Source organism: Schistocerca cancellata, chromosome 9 (assembly GCF_023864275.1).
Source record: "Schistocerca cancellata isolate TAMUIC-IGC-003103 chromosome 9, iqSchCanc2.1, whole genome shotgun sequence".
Classification (NCBI taxonomy): Eukaryota; Metazoa; Arthropoda; class Insecta; order Orthoptera; family Acrididae; genus Schistocerca; species Schistocerca cancellata.
The window spans coordinates 399,112,405-399,130,177 of record NC_064634.1 but is presented as its reverse complement, the minus strand read 5'-3'; positions in this window follow the sequence as shown (position 1 = coordinate 399,130,177).

Here is a 17,773-nt window from a genome sequence, read left to right as displayed (position 1 = left end):
TGGGCAAATCAATTCTAGTTGTTAATAACGAATATGGCCTCAACAGTAAACTCAGTTACATAGTCGGTAAAAACTTTGAAGTATGTACAAATTCGACAAAACATTCAGCATAAGAAACAGCGTCCAGTTTGCTTACAATGCAGTAAATATGAATACCAGAAGATGCGATTATAATATGTTTACGAACATGCCTCTCGACGAAACATCAGAAATAATTAAACGTAATATGGTACAACATAAAATTACTGCATTAGGTGAGATTGTACAGCTTTTAGACTTTTTGCAATTTAGTCTTGAATTCAGGTACTTTACCTTTAATGAATAAATTTACCACATGGGAGACGGCTAGTGATGGGTAATTGTTTATCAGCCTTTGATCAGAACTTTTTCTGAATTACTTGAAAATTAAATTTTTTGATAAACTCCCCGATATAAAGCAGAAAATACTGAATTATCACCTGATCGTTGACGACTCTATAATTCTGTTTAAAGGAACCAAGCAAGTTTTAAATGCAGTAACAGACAAACTCAATCAAATGCACCCAAAAATTAAATTCCCAGTTGAACATGAAACGGATAATAGCATGAATTTCCTCGATTTGTCAGTTGCGGGGGTGATTGTGAGACATTTTAAAAGTTTACAAGAAGGCTACGTGTTAAGGTAGAAATAATTCAAATCATACAGTTCTGCACAATAAAGCATATTTATATTCAGCTTTATACAGAATGTTACTGTCACCTCTCACAGACGAAGACAGAGCCTTAGAAGTACAGACAAAAAGATAGCATTAAGCAACAACTACCAAAAACGCGATGTAATGGAATTGTAGCACACTATACAGAAGAACATTAAAAGAAAGAAATACATTAGACCAGGCAAACCAGTAGAAAAGAAAAAGCACATTACACTCTCATACAATGGTCCTGTAGCAGACCGTATTACGAGACATTTCCCAAGACACAGTAAAAGTGGCATTTCGAACTAGTGAGTCCCTTAGACACACACCAATACGCAAAGAGAATGTTCATACGGACAAATTTAGTAATTCAGAGGTACATAAAATAAAGTGCCAAAATTGAAAGAGGACGTACATTGGCCAGACTAGAAGGGCGTTTAAAACACACAAGGAACACTGCAATTCAAATCTTACAGCACTGAAGGAAAATTTGGGAATAACTAAACACACACACAGTAGGTGAGATACAAGACAGTATGAAAATTATCAACGCCCCATATAAAAGTCCACTTGTGGCCGTAGCAAGGGTTCGGTTCCGGACTGAAGAGCCTAGAACCGCTCGGCCACAGTGGCCGACGAGAAATTTGTTAAAAACGAGTATAGATTTAAGTGTCAGGAAGTCGTTTCTGAAAGTATTTGTATGGAGTGTAGCCATGTATGGAAGTGAAACGTGGACGATGCATAGTTTGGACAAGAAGAGAATAGAAGCTTTCAAAATGTGGTGCTGCAGAATAATGCTGAAGATTAGATGGGTAGATCACATAACTAATGAGGTGGTATTGGATTGGAATTGGGGAGAAGAGAAATTTGTGGCATAACTTGACTAGAATAAGGGATCATTGAGCAGGACATGTTCTGAGGCATCAAGGGATCACCAGTTTAGTATTGGAGGGCAGTGTGGAGGGTAAAAATCGTAGAGGGAGACCAAGAGATGTATACACTAAACAGATTCACAAGGATGTAGGTTGCAGTAGGTACTGGGAGATGAAGCTTGCACAGGATAGAGCAGCATGGAGAGCTGCATCAAACCAGTGTCTGGACTGAAGACGACCACAACAGCAATGAATTGTGAAGCATATGAAAGCACTGGTTCCAACCCAATCGAGATACATGGTGGAAGGTGACTAACAGAGGTAAGTGAACCTTGAAATGACAAACTTGGTCAGGTATTAGTCGATAAAGCAAATTATTGTTATGAGAACTAAGCAGATCAGTTGACTGAGTACAGTGGCGTATGCGTGGGCGGAATCAACAACTTCGAGGAATCGAGATCCCTGTCCTCGAGAAGCAAACAACAGAATGAACCGGTAACTTTTAAGTGTACAATTACATGCGACGCTGGCGAGTGATACGTCTTACACCAGAAGTGGCAAAAGTAAATTGGTTGAGGATCGTGCTTCATGTTATAAGTTGTTTAATTTTTACACAAGTCCGTGAAAGTTTGCGGAAACCAGTTTAGATTGTCTGCAGATGACTTGAGACGTTTTTACGGAAAATCGAAAAAAATGTGTGATAAATACTCTGAAACTTTGTAAAAAGGTAATAGTGTAACATTTCGAAACAGCCTTCTGCTGTAGCAACGTTTCTTTGAAAAATCTGAAGCACTCGTTTCAGACACACAACACATGCAAGGCGCTTTTAGAGGCAGTCATTCTGAACACTAACCCACTGGATATTTCAAGAGAGCAACTCATTCTTCGACACTGTGTGGATAAACTAGGTAAAGACACTGTGCCTGCCACAGCCAGTATGAGCTGGTTGCTTACAACCGGCGCAGGAGCGTCACCAAAAGGCACGCAGCCCGAAACAGCACCACTCTGTTCAGTCTTCGATAAAAAATTTCTAGGGTCAAGATAATTAGTACCCTTGAACAATGAACAAATTTAGATATGTCAAACATACAAAAAGCAATGAAATGCAGACAACAGCAATTCACGCCAAAATTTAAGATATGTGGAAAGTTAAACTCCCAAAACAGAATCACACACACTTGCCTGAGTAATAACATGTAGAAAACGCCAACAGGCAGCCAACTAGCACTCAGATGTGAAAGCACAGTTTTGACATAATCCAGTAGGACTTGCTGAAAAACTAGTGTAAAACACCTCATTAGAAGGCTCAGCGTGGCCATAACAGACTGCATTGCAGCAGCGATATCTCCACGTACGTGAGCGTTTGTTAACGCGCTAGGCGTCGCTGGTCCATAATACTGTGTGCACTGTTCCACTCATAGCATCATATACCTAAGAGAGTCTGGAATTAAATGAGAATGTGTTGCCGCACTTTGCGCTCGAACCGTAAGAGGTGGCCATTCACCTAACTATACGGTTGACACGTGTGCATGATGAAGTACTTTATGCATGAATGTTTGACATTCAGAAGGCTAATTTTGTGCTAGTATTCTGGCTGCTCAAGCTGCATGAGGCTTAATCGACTTCCAGTTATGCACACTCGTGCAGGTATACCGAAGTGTACAGGGTAAACAGTCCTGAGAATCTTCATAGCACCACTATGTTGAGCCACATCAAGCAACTAAATTTCAGATTGTTGGAATTAGAGTACACGAAAACTAGCCTCGCTATCTGCTTAAGAGAAAGAAAGATGTTGCGTAGTTATCTTTAAACGAAGTAAAAAGCCATTGTCGCTCCCACAGAGAGCTACGTCGTTATCAGAAAGATAAAATCTCGCGGAACCAACTATAGGAGGGAAGAAATGGAAGGTATCGCCTGTTGCTCTGGAGCCGGAAGAGATGAAGTACATAGGTTTACACTCGCGTGTTACAGACGTCTATTTGCAGTTTCATAGCGGATCAGCTCGCGGGAAAGTGCGATGTTGCTGTCAGTCTTTTGTGCGGTGTGAGGGAGTGTCTCATTGCATAGTACCGTTTAATCAATAGTGCTACCAGTGGTGGGAAGTTCAAATATTTCCGTCAGTCGATCATCACGTAATACCAGTCTGAAGGGTATAACTTCAACTCACACAGTAATAACTTTTTCATTTCAGTAAGCAGTCTTTGCATCACTTATCGCATTTCCCATTTCGTTGCCTGTTTGCCCGCGTCACAACAGTAAAGCCGGCCGAAACGAGAAAAGTATAGTCGTCCTAGCTCCAAGTATTTGAAGTACAAACTGATCCTTTTACAAGCTTTCCTGCCGTGGAGGCAAAGGATATTAACATACGCTTGCACACGAATACCTGTTCAGCTTGCAGCTAACGTGTGTGGTCGCCTTTTGATACAGTACAGATTATGTGATAATCCTCCTCCTTCCACTTTCACCGCACCGGCGGCTACAAAACACAGTTTCAAAGATCGCATACGGCATTCAATTATTACGAAAAGAAATGCCTTCGGAATGAAAACGATCAAACCAGAAATAACAGGATGCTAAGGAAAAGGTTTCAAAAGTTCATATTTATTGATACGAACATATAAAAATATCGAATAAATTGCAAAATTATTCTCAAAGTTTTAGCTATACTGTTATAAATGCTCTGTGTGTCCAGCAGCAGATTGGCCTTTTCCACGACTTCAAGAGGAGTTCGATGACTATTTTCCAAACGGGATGGAGTTCCACCACACTGGCACAACAACGTACGTGACTTTTGCAGTGACAAACTGCCACTGCGCTGGATAAGGCGCACGGGACCCGATACACGGCGCTGCAGTCTTGGGCTCCAAGATCGCCATACGTGACCCCATGCGATTTTTTCTTGTGGAGTTGCAGGGAGGAAACGGTGTTCGTCTCCCCTTCACCTCGTGACATGAAGGAGTGAAGAGCGGAGTAACAGCCGCAATAACTACTGTACAAGCAGATACAATGTGTAAAGTTTATGACGAATTTAGTTATCGTCGAGACGTCGTTGCTGCTGCAAGAGGAAACAGAGCATTTGTAATAGTATAGCTAAAAGTTAACGTCTTTGAGTATTTTGCAATTATCTCGTGTTTGTAGCATGTTTTTACCAGTAAATATGGATTTTTGAAATCAGATCACTTTTTGAAACGCCTCGTATTAAACGTCTGGTTGTGGTTTACTTTGCTTCAGGTTAACATTCACGGACTTCTAAACGAAAACAAAACAAAGAAAAAAGAAAACACTAAGAACGTCCGTGTGGGCGGCATTACAATATTTTCTTCGCCACACCCCTTCTCGCAGGGTTACGAGTATATTAGGGAATTGTTTTGAATGTAATAAATTGTCTAGCAAAATCATGTGCTCTTTAAAATTACGCTGATACGCATCAATAGCATGTGAATGGTTAGCTGTTGGCCCACCAGGGGATCGACTTTTCTACGAGACTTTCCCCAGTGCTTCGAGTAAACCACGACAGCTGCCCTATAATCTGAAGGTTACCAGTAATTTCGTACTGAAAATGTGATTGTGATGGAAAGTAATTGTTTCCAAAACAAGCATTTTAACAATAACGTTCGACTGAACTGTTGCTGTTTCTTGGCAATGTCGGGAAAAGAAAAATAGTGAAAGTGGCAGAAGCAGCAGGAAAGCGGGGGAGGGGGGAGGGGAGTGTAGCTCGCGGGCCTGGCCAGGGCAGGGCAGGGCAGGGCAGGCTTGGCAGCAGGCGGGCCGTCCCGTGCCAACAGCGCGCGGGGTCGCTGCCTCGAGCTTCGCGCTGATAAAGCCCGCCAGAATTAGCGCAGATAGCTGCCTGACCCCGGCTCAATAATAAACACGCGCTCAGCTGCCTGCGGCGGCGCTCTCGGGAGGCCCCACAACAAACAATACTACACGGCTGCGTGCTCCCTGCATCACGGTCACGATACCTCTGTACGAGATGAAATAGAACTCTCGCTCTGCGAGTGCAGTACATTTACTGCGTCTCCGTACCATTGTAGAATACGTGGGGAATTTCAAGAAGTAACATACGTTCGCGCCCGTAGATGGGAATCCTAATGAACACGAATGCCGTTGCAGCTTCCCGGGCAATATTTGTATAGCGACTTCAATGAATTCCGCTCACGTATTGACGTTTTGCCGTGTCAGAAGCGTTGCCCGTGTTGGACACCTGTAATGTGAGCTAAAAAACCTAGAGATGCTCTATACACTGTCTAATTTCTGTATTTCTTTTACACTTCGCACAGTCTTCTTCTGGGGTAAGTTTTTGTGAAACGTTCGTCTCTTTTGGCAACGGCCTTGCCGGAGTGGATACACCGGTTCCCGCGAGATCACCGAAGTTAAGCGCTGTCGGGCGTGGCTGGCACTTGGATGGCTGACCATCCAGCCGCCATGTGCTGTTGCCATTTTTCGGGGTGCACTCAGCCTCGTGATGCCAATTGAGGAGCTACTCGGCCGAATAGTAGCGGCCCCGGTCAAAGAACGGTGTGCTGACCACACGCCCCTCCTATCCGCATCCTCAACCGAGGATGACACGGCGGTCGGATGGTCCCGATAGGCCACTTGTGGCCTGAATACGGAGTGCTTTCGTCTCTTTCAGTCTTCTAGTCAATTTTAAGCGTATTTTCTCAGTTATTTTATGAAGGGGTATCGTGGATATATTCCTCACTGAACTGTTTATTGCAGGCAGCCACATTCACGGACCAGGAGGATGTTTCTTCGACAATGAGAGCAGAACTACACTTTTGACAATTTCAGTGTGTTTCACAGGTCATGTAAACATAAGTTGTGTTTTTAATGGTATTATTACAGACATTCTCCATTATCCTGCCTATGATCTTTGAAACAAGGAGCATGTCGGTTTATCTTTGTGACCACACAATAAGACCGTTGCGACTGACGCAACTTCGAGGATCCATTTAATCAGGGTATACTATTGATCGTGGTAAAAATACGAAAGTATATCACCTCTTCGAGTATTAGAGGAAGACATTCTTCAGGAATTGCAAATTTCTTACTCCGTTGTCTTTTACGAGGCTTTATGGCAGGCTGTACTAAATGAAGCAATAAATTTAATGCTAACGATACCGTTCAAAACGTGAGTTGAGAAATGGAAGTAAAATCGGCAACAAAATTTAAAATGAGGAAATTGTGTGCTCATGTGCGTGTTTTTTTAGGAATAGTCAATGTAATATTCGCAAACCTTATTTTCTGTCGTTTTAATAACCAATAGTAAATGGTATACATAATATCAAGAATGAAAATATATATAGTCGTTTATCTTTCCTAATTCTTTGTGAAGTTAATGCCTATATTGTAGTACAAATTAGTGTCAGCACTAATCTTTGTTTGTGCCTTTGATGTCTTTAACAACGCGGAAGGCTCGCTGGCGTGCTTCTTGCGACGAGGTTTGCTAGAGTGGCAAAGCCGTGGTAACTCCGGCAGTACAAGAACGATAAGGGAACTAGATGAAGTGCACGACGCAGTGTAGACGAGTAGCAGATGCCGCTTAAAACATGTGCTCAGCTCACTTCACGACTCTAGGACAGCCAAGGAAAGGTGGTAACGTGCAGAAAGGTGGTAATGTGCACGCCTCGCTGAAGGCACGTTTCAGGAGCGTCATGTGGACAGCTACGACTATAGCAGTGAGAGGTCGGCTGTGGCGTGTCTTGACACATCTGTTACTACAGGCGGGCCAGAAACAGAGGAAAAAACCGCTAATGTAGTTATGATCTTGTTCAGAAAATTTTATTATTCGTTCAGGTGGCTTACGGAAAAGACAAGAAATCTAAATCGGATTTGCTGAACCCCGATTCCCCAAAATACCAGCCTTGTCCAGTTATCAGGGCACGACAAGTTTCTGGCACTCACGTACAGCAGTAGCGGCGTAGCGGCCTCGTTCGCTCACCCTACATTTTTTTTTTTTTTTAGATTAGATACCGCACTTCGTGGCATTATTCAACAGACTGACAGCAGAGCATCTGTTTCGCGTGTGTGTAACACAATTCGGGAGGTCAGACATATCTGACATCTGGTCGACCTTATTCTGTCAGTCGGTTACATCTGATGCATCTAATTAGACAGAGCCGCACACATCTCTGCGCTGTTTCTCTACCAGTAGTCTTTTACATCTACAGTCGGGCAGCCGACACCAAGTTGTTATGACCAGATACTGCTATCCAAACGATCTAGAAGTGACCCAGCAGATGATAGCCCAAAAAAGAGTATCTGGAACCACGCTGCCTGCAGCGCATTCCCAAATATAGCTGAGCATTCACACAGCAACACATCTAACCGATTGGTCTAAGATCAGGGCAATCTGGTCGAGCACGACTTCATTGTCAGAAGCTCAAGAAGGCCCTCCACAATGTCACAGGAATGTCCTACACACCCTTCCTCCGCCTTGCTCTTTTCCAGTAATTGTTAACATTAACCAAACTCCGCATTCAGGCGCTAGAGTACACTCGATGGCTGGTCCCCCCCCCCCCCCCCCTCTCATCCACTTAACAGATGCGTCACTGGACGAGCATGTTGCCAGCACAGCTTCCCTAACTTCCCACTCCCCCAGCTGGCCTCTGTGCCCGGCGCACCACATTCCAGTCGTCCCATGAAGGAAAAATCCTTGGCAGTGCCGGGAATCTGACTCATGTTCCTCACGACAGTCACACATGCAGACTGCACAGCTGCCAGGGCGGACCATTTCCATCGCTGCAACTGAATGAAAGACTAAGTATTTGCCGTATGAATTTTGCTTCTTATTTTTACGCTGGGCTGTGCTGAACCTGTTTATCTCCATAAACAGGTACGGGTCAGCAGACTGCTCTATGAGCACTTTCAGGAACATTCATTCACTGTTTTAGCGTACTACAATTTTTTTTCTTTGCGCTGAATTGTTTCCCAGAAGCAAGTTCCTTAGTCTACATGTATCGTCGTAGTGAACGTTAGACATTTGTATCATGTTTAGATGCACAGTTGCTCGAGAATTGTGTGGAATGGATCCAGTAGTCCACTTACGACACATTTTCACCGTATAGGCAAGCGAATAAATAAGTAAACTTAGTTGTTACAGATATAATCATCTCCTCCCCCCCCCCCCCTCCTTCTCGCAACCTTTTCCTTTTTCCTTGGTACGAAGGCGTTTCTCCGTCTCTTTTCATATCTCAGACAAAGTTCGTTTGTAATTATATCTGCTACTGTTCCACTCGTAGACGGAGCAGAGGTGGAACAGCACACGCGGGCTCTGCTGCTCGTGACACACGAGGAAAATGTGCTCGGACACAAAATATTCACAAATTATTCCGAGGAAACAGTATTCAGAAATGGATAATATCTGTGCAAATTATGTTCTCTCTTCCCCTTCCTTTCAGGAAAAAATGTTTCGTTTAAATCAATAAAATGAGTGATTTTATGCTTGTGTTCGTCTTTTTAAAACGAAAATGGTGCTCTGGCCTCAATTTTCAGCTGGCCTTAGGCGTCAGCGTAACGTCAGGAAACCGAACCTACGCACGTCTGAATAAATATCAGAAAATTATGCTTTGGGTAAGAGTTCTTTCGACGGAATAAGTCCACTGAGAAGTCTGCAATTATTTCTTTCGTGCTTGTATCGAACAAGTACCGTTCGTCGTCATCGAGACTTGCGGCGTGCCAAACCTCACACGTTTCCAATGTGCCCCAATTCTTTTCTGTTACTGACAAGTACCACAAATCTTTGGAATCAGTCACGGATTTCTCCACCTAAGACTCATGAGCACCAGACACAGTCGGCTAAACGTGTAATCACATTAAGACGTTTCGTCACTATTATTTTTATTTTCAAATAATCTGTTTTTGTTCTCGACAGCAGACTTTTTATTCTTTGAATTTATCACTCACGGATGTCCGATTTGTAAAACAAGTTTCCGACGCCTTAAGACAGGGGTGTGAAAAGACGTCAGCGATCTCAGGAAGTCCCGTTACTCACCGTTCACATTAGGTGACTTATAAAGCAGAAGTCAGCAGATTGCTGACGTGGCGCTGCGAGAGCTCTGACGAGCCTCCTGGGTGGGCTGGATGTGGAACTGTGACAAATTCTCAAGCCCAGCCATCTGCACTGAGTTATGATTTTGGCCTCAGCGCTTTAATTATCTTAATGTAGAAAACAAGGAGTGCATTCTAACACGCTTTTTTACTACTGTAACGCTTACAAAATGATATCATTAGCTCTGTAACAGTGTGGTTCCAAGACAATGCATACAACAAAACAACAAAAAACTTCTGCATGGGAGGTAGAAGGATTGTAGTTAAAATTCTTTGATGATCTACAGTCCTTGTGAAACATGCTGAAGCCGGCAACACACTCGAAAGCCTCACAGAACAAAATTGTTTTCGAAAGGCCAGCGAAAACACACTCCCACACGATTGCGGAAAACATACTGCGACGAGTAATGCTATGCTAAAGTTAGGTTCACATACCTGTAGAGGCGCTCTGGTCCTATGGTTCCTATGCACGATTTCATCCCAGATTTCGCCAGTTTCTGCAACAAAAGAAATGATACCACCGTCTAAATCACCTTAATAAAAGGAATACAGAGAGAGGTATAAAAAGATGGGAGGGAGGGAGGGAGGGACTGACGTGGAAGTGTGAAAACGGCAGCTGTACCAATATAATCACAGATACGCTTCATGCCCCTTACGAGTATTGTTCAGAGGAGATAGTTTGGGAACCAAGGCGGCAGGTTTGCATTTTGGCACGTCATGAACCCTAAGTGGGACATACCGCAGAAGTAACAGTAGTTGCTGTCAACATGGACTACCCGTTCTCTCAATTAACCCAGCAGGGTTTCACTGTAACTTATCGTTTAGTCCAAATATGGACGATCCAGTATAAAATACACCAGTTTTCGTATCGGTACCAGTACCCAAGTATAGCAAGGTATTTATTACTTTTTATATATATTTAAGATTCACTTTTTCAGAATGGGACTTCCACAGAGCAAAAGGCAAAATATAAAAATAATATAAACATAAGATTATCCCCACAAACGTTAGTAGTAAGGGACAAATATTCCATCTAGGCATAAAGACATACGCTTGGACGTAAAATGTGTGCTATACAAAGTTGTCCTTTGCGGTAGTGCTAACGTAGTTAATATCCGTAACCCCCCCCCCCTCCAAAATTGTTTAAAGACTGACTGCCATGTAAAAAATAGATCCAGATATCCGACTTACAAATGAGTTATTGTGCCAATATTTGACGTTAACCTTTAAAAACGTAATGGTAGAAGAAGCAAAACCATAATTATGTTGGTTTTACTACTTTCGGATCAACCATAGACCAGGGAAAATCTTTGAATTTACGTTTACAGTTTGCTGGATGTCGCTTAGTGCTCTGCATGTCAGGTACGGATGAAAATCCTGGGTAATTAGTGCACGAGTTGTGCTGCCTTAAGTCACATCCACAATTTTAACACATTAATACTAGAATTATTGTGTTAAACTGAAAAGTGAGATTACAGGTCTCCATGAGAACATTACGGAAACATTTTACAAAGTTCGGTCAATAATCAGCTAAATGAAATGTGAAATACTGAGAGTCAAATTGCTGCTGCGCCTGGAAGCCGTTAGACAGCCATCCTGCAACTGCCACAGAGTAATCGGCTGACCGTTTCAGCCGTTTAGTAAAACGAATTAGCGAGATACGTTGCCGAGATATGACACGTTCATAGCACACTGCACATCGAGCCTATTTTTACTGCACTTTCATGTCATGTGCATTACGTAGATACGGCATACATTTTGACTCTGACGCAACTAGTTGTGAAAAATTGATTCCGATACAGTCAGTATCCCCCCCCATGAACCATGCACATTGCCGTTGGTGGGGAGGCTTGCGTGCCTCAGTGATACAGATAGCCGTACCGTAGGTACAACCACAACGGAGGGGTATCTGTTGAGAGGCCAGACAAACGTGTGGTTCCTGAAGAGGGGCAGCAGCCTTTTCAGTAGTTGCAAGGGCAACAGTCTGGATGATTGACTGATCTGGCCTTGTAACAATAACCAAAACGGCCTTGCTGTGCTGGTACTGCGAACGGCTGAAAGCAAGGGGAAACTACAGCCGTAATTTTTCCCGAGGGCATGCAGCTTTACTGTATGATTAAATGATGATGGCGTCCTCTTGGTTAAAATATTCCAGAGGTAGAATAGTCCCCCATTCGGATCTCCGGGCGGGGACTACTCAAGAGGATGTCGTTATCAGGAGAAAGAAAACTGTCGTTCTACGGATCGGAGCGTGGAATGTCAGATCCCTTAATCGGGCAGGTAGGTTAGAAAATTTAAAAAGGAAAATGGATAGGTTACAGTTAGATATAGTGGGAATTAATGAAGTTCGGTGGCAGGAGGAACAAGACTTCTGGTCAGGTGACTACAGGGTTATAAACACAAAATCAAATAGGGGTAATGCAGGAGTAGGTTTAATAATGAACAGGAAAATAGGAATGCAGGTAAGCTACTACAAACAGCACAGCGAACGTATTGTTGTGACCAAAATAGATACGAAGCCCACGCCTACTATAGTAATACAAGTTTACATGCCAACTAGCTCTGCAGATGATGAAGGAATTGAAGAAATGTATGATGAAATAAAAGAAATTATTCAGATAGTGAAGGGAGACGAAAATTTAATAGTCATGGGTGACTGGAATTCGAGTGTAGGAAAAGGGAGAGAAGGAAACGTAGTAGGTGAATATGGATTGGGGCTAAGAAATGAAAGAGGAAGCCGCCTGGTAAAATTTTGCACAGAGCACAACAGCTAACACTTGGTTTAAGAATCATGAAAGAAGGTTGTATACATGGAAGAACCCTGGAGATACTAAAAGGTATCAGATAGATTATATAATGGTAAGACAGAGATTTAGGAACCAGGTTTTAAATTGTAAGACATTTCCAGGGGCAGATGTGGACTCTGACCACAATCTATTGGGTATGACCTGTAGATTAAAACTGAAGAAACTGCAAAAAGGTGGGAATTTAAGGAGATGGGACTTGGATAAACTGAAAGAACCAGAGGTTGTACAGAGTTTCAGGCAGAGCATAAGGGAACAACTGACATGAATGGGGGAAAGAAATACAGAAGAAGAAGAATGGGTAGCTTTGAGGGATGAAGTAGTAAAGGCAGCAGAGGATCAAGTAGGTAAAAAGACGAGGGCTAGTAGAAATCCTTGGGTAACAGAAGAAATATTGAATTTAATTGATGAAAGGAGAAAATATAAAAATGCAGTAAATTAAACAGGCAAAAAGGAATACAAACGTCTCAAAAATGAGATCGACAGGAAGTGCAAAATGGCTAAGCAGGGATGGCTAGAGGACAAATGTAAGGATGTAGAGGCTCATCTCACTAGGGGTAAGATAGATACTGCCTATAGGAAAATTAAAGATACCTTTGGAGATAAGAGAACCACTTGTATGAACATCAAGAGCTCAGATGGAAACCCAGTTCTAAGCAAAGAAGGGAAAGCAGAAAGGTGGAAGGAGTATATAGAGGGTCTATACAAGGGTGATGTACTTGAGGACAATATTATGGAAATGGGAGATATGATACTGCGTGAAGAGTTTGGTTCAAATGGCTCTGAGCAATATGGGACTTAACTTCTAAGGTCATCAGTCCCCTAGAACTTAGAACTACTTAAACCTAACTAACCTAAGGACATCACACACATCCATGCCCGAGGCAGGATTCGAACCTGCGACCGTAGCGGTCTCGCGGTTCCAGACTGTAGCGCCTTTAACCGCTTGGCCACCCCGGCCGGCGTGAAGAGTTTGGCAGAGCACTGAAAGACCTGAGTCGGAACAAGGCCCCCGGAGTAGACAACATTCCATTGGAACTACTGACTGGTTTGGGAGAGCCAGTCCTGTCAAAACTCCACCATCTGGTGAGCAAGATGTATGAAACAGGCGAAATACCCTCAGACTTCAAGAAGAATATAATAATTCCAATCTCAAAGAAAGCAGGTGTTGACAGGTGAAAATTACCGAACAATCAGTTTAATAAGTCACAGCTGCAAAATACTAACACGAATTCTTTACAGACGAATGGAAAAACTAGTAGAAGCCGACCTCGGGGAAGATCAGTTTGGATGCCGTAGAAACACTGGAACACGTGAGGCAATACTGACCTTACGACTTATCTTAGAAGAAAGATTAAGGAAAGGCAAACCTACGCTTCTAGCATTTGTAGACTTAGAGAAAGCTTTTGACAATGTTGATTGGAATACTCTCTTTCAAATTCTAAAGGTGGCAGGGGTAAAATACAGGGAGCGAAAGGCTATTTACAATTTGTACAGAAACCAGATACCAATTGTAAGAGTCGAGGGACATGAAAGGGAAGCAGTGGTTGGGAAGGGAGTGAGACAGGGTTGTGGCCTCTCCCCGATGTTATTCAATCTGTATATTGAGCAAGCAGTAAGGGAAACAAAAGAAAAATTCGAAGTAGGTATTAAAATCCATGGAGAAGAAATAAAAACTTTGAGGTTCGCCGATGACATTGTAATTCTGTCAGAGACAGCAAAGGACTTGGAAGAGCAGTTGAATGGAATGGACAGTGTCTTGAAAGGAGGATATAAGATGAACATCAACAAAAGCAAAACAAGGATAAAGGAATGTAGTCGAATTAAGTCGGGTGATGCAGAGGGAATTAGATTAGGAAATGAGACACTTAAAATAGTAAAGGAGTTTCGCTATTTGGGGAGCAAAATAACTGATGATGGTCGAAGTAGAGAGGATATAAAATGTAGACTGGCAATGGCAAGTAAAGCGTTTCTGAAGAAGAGAAATTTGTTAACATAGAGTATAGATTTAAGTGTCAGGAAGTCATTTCTGAAAGTATTTGTATTGAGTGTAGCCATGTATGGAAGTGAAACATGGACGATAAATAGTTTGGACAAGAAGAGAATAGAAGCTTTCGGAATGTGGTGCTACAGAAGAATGCTGAAGATTAGATGGGTAGATCACATAACTAATGAGGAAGTATTGAATAGGATTGGGGAGAAGAGAAGTTTGTGGCACAACTTGAGCAGAAGAAGGGATCGGTTGGTAGGACATGTTGTGAGGCAGCAAGGGATCATCAATTTAGTATTGGAGGGCAGCGTGGAGGGTAAAAATCGTAGAGGGAGACCAAGAGATGAATACACTAAGCAGATTCAGAAGGATGTAGGTTGCAGTAGGTACTGGGAGATGAAGAAGCTTGCACAGGATAGAGTAGCGTGGAGAGCTGCATCAAACCAGTCTCAGGACTGAAGACAACAACAACAACAACAACAACAACAACCGTCAGTATCATGTTTCTAACGATACTATATAACGGTCGAATATTCGTTTTTGATATCGATACTGATACCATAGGTACTGAAACAAAAATGTCGATACTTATTCGTGTCAGTGTATTTACGTGCACCGCCCATCTCCGTTGTACTTTATATACACTGCACCGGTTTGTTAAGATCATGGCATGAGGTTTATGAATTCCTTAAAATTCTAGTGTATGTAATTGTTTCAAATGGGTCCTGATGTGAAGTTTTCTTAACAACTGCGCTGCACTATTCTTTGACCACGAATATTCCTCTTGCTCCTTTTTCCACTGAGTTCATGAGTTAGGTGCGACCCGTCTCTCTTCATGTTATCTTCTACGCTCCACGCTGCAGGAGTGTACTAATGAGCAACTGCTTCTCTTGGGTTGTTTCCCGTCCTCATGGCCAGTGCCTTGCATTTCTCCACATTTACGGACAGAGGCCATTTGGTTCAACACGTGGAAATACTGAAAAAGTTTTTCTAAATTTCCTTACAAAATCCCGCTAGCAGATTGTTCAGCATCGTCAGCTAATAATCCTGACGGCATGGCCACTCGATTCCACTACTTTATATTCCAAGCACGTCGTTTCATTGTCATTTGGAATGGTAATGACGATGTCGTTGAGTCAATATGGCTACATTCACCAAAATCAGCTCACCATTAGATTATAGGGGAAAATGACACCAAAAGGACACCTACAACACTGCTAGGTGGTGGTGGTGGATATCTTGAGACAGGGTAAAGGTGTGCATTACAGCAAGAGAGCAAGCAAGTCACTAACAGCACTGACGAAAGTGGCGCAGAGCTTAAGCCACTAGACTGGCGTTTGGGGTAACTTATGTTCAATTGCCAGCCCTCGTTTTCTGTGATATCCAATAAATAGATTAAGATGAATGGCGGGATGGTTCCTTCGAAAAGGATACGGTCGATTGACTTGTCAAAGTTTGCCCTACCTCAGTTTGCGTTTCGTGGCTGACGGAGCGTTAAACGCCAACCTTCCATCGAAAAAGTAACAGTTATTCCGGTCGTAACGAACAATGTGTGTGGCAGAAGGAGGGTGCTCGACATATCACATCTGTGCTCTAGGGAAATGAAAATCTTCGTAACCTCTCATTTAAATGTGTATTTTTGTCACCAGTGGGGAGTTACACTAAAATTTTATTGATACACTTTTACAATATGGTATTGGAACACTGTCACATTTGAGTAGGGAAAACAGAATGATTCTGCATTTGTTATTAAATTATTGTACAATAACTACTCAGATGCCTTTGCCTGTCAAGTAGACTTACGAAAATAAATGCACGTTATTACTGTTGCCGATCACATGTGCAGTGTGTTTCATGTGCTGTTAGTTTCCAAATAAGGCAAAATACTCATCAGAGAAACTATTTGATAACAGCTCGATTTCTTTACTATCTCTATTTTCGAAGCCTTTTGAGAAGGGTATGCAGAAGAGTGACATGGCGTCTTTCAGTACACATAATGTTATGAATGGCTTTAAATTTGACTTCCAGTCGACACAGCAACTATTTCAATTTATTGTTGTGTATGTTAGTTACTTGCAGGACTATAGTAAGTAATTTGTGGCCTAAGTAATCAGATGTTTTTGTTACTCCAATAAAAGTATCAAAAATAACGCAACAAAAATTATATAGAACATGTTGTCAATATTTCCTTAGCGGATGAAATGTTGTATCAAATATTTCATTATGAAAGTATTTTTAAAGTTAAATTTCTGAAATTTTGGAGTTTCGTACTGATGGAAAATAAAAAATACTTGCTTCATTGTTTTCCGGAATTCAACCCGTTAGAAAAATATTATGAAAATATTTCACTGTGAAAGCATTTTTAAAGCTAAACCTGTGAAAGTTAGTATTTGGTTTCTCATTTAGAAGCGAAAAACTGCGTGTTCCCTGGTTTTGTAAACTCAACCCTTAAGGGAGTAAAACAGTGAATGAAAATTTTTTAGAAAATATTTCTTTACATTAAAAAAAAATTTTAAAGCTAAATCTATGAAAACTGATATTTTTCAGTCAGATAAAAAATATGTCGGATTCCATGGAAACTGCAACCTTAGCATGTTTTTGTAAGCTATCAGATATAGTAGCTGTGTTGTATTATAAACATAAGATATGTTATAAATGACCCTATCTAATACGTACAGAAAAAATTAAAAGTGATACCAAAAAATGGGAGAACTTGCAGGAGGAGCTGCGTCGTGACAGGTTGAAGCACCAAAAAATGAAAGAAAAAATTAGTAAGAATGGGCAAACGATAAAAGAAAATGCAAGGAAGATAAGGGAAAGAGTTTAAAAAACACAAGATAAACCTTAGTTTCTGAAGCAAAAATCCTCAAAAACACGAGTCTTCAGTAGGAATATTTAACTGTCGTAAATCATTTGGAAAAGCGCTAAGTAGGGTAAAACAATATTTACCTAAAAGTCCAGGTAAGAAGACAGCTGTGATTAAAAGAAAATGGTTGCTGATGTTACTGGCCCAGATGTGCTAGAAACTTCTGTAAGACCTGCTACGACATCTAAAATATCTTTGTCAGATGATGATATAAAGTTGAAATGAAAGTTTTTGTCACGTTGACGTCCAGCTCCAAGAAACCAGGATGTCAAATCTGTTAAAAGCCCACATACCGGTAAAAGAGAATTTATTTAAAAAATACAAGAGGCCTTATCAATCGGGAAAACATATCAAGAATTTAGAAGAGCTATGCTAATACTGAAGCAGGTAAATCTAAATTTTAGTCTCTGCATACTTCTCGTATTCTACGTGCATCAGACACACCGCACAATGTTTGTCTCTGCAGGTATTATATTCTTCAGTCAATTGTAAAAGTTGTTCGTTATTTTTCA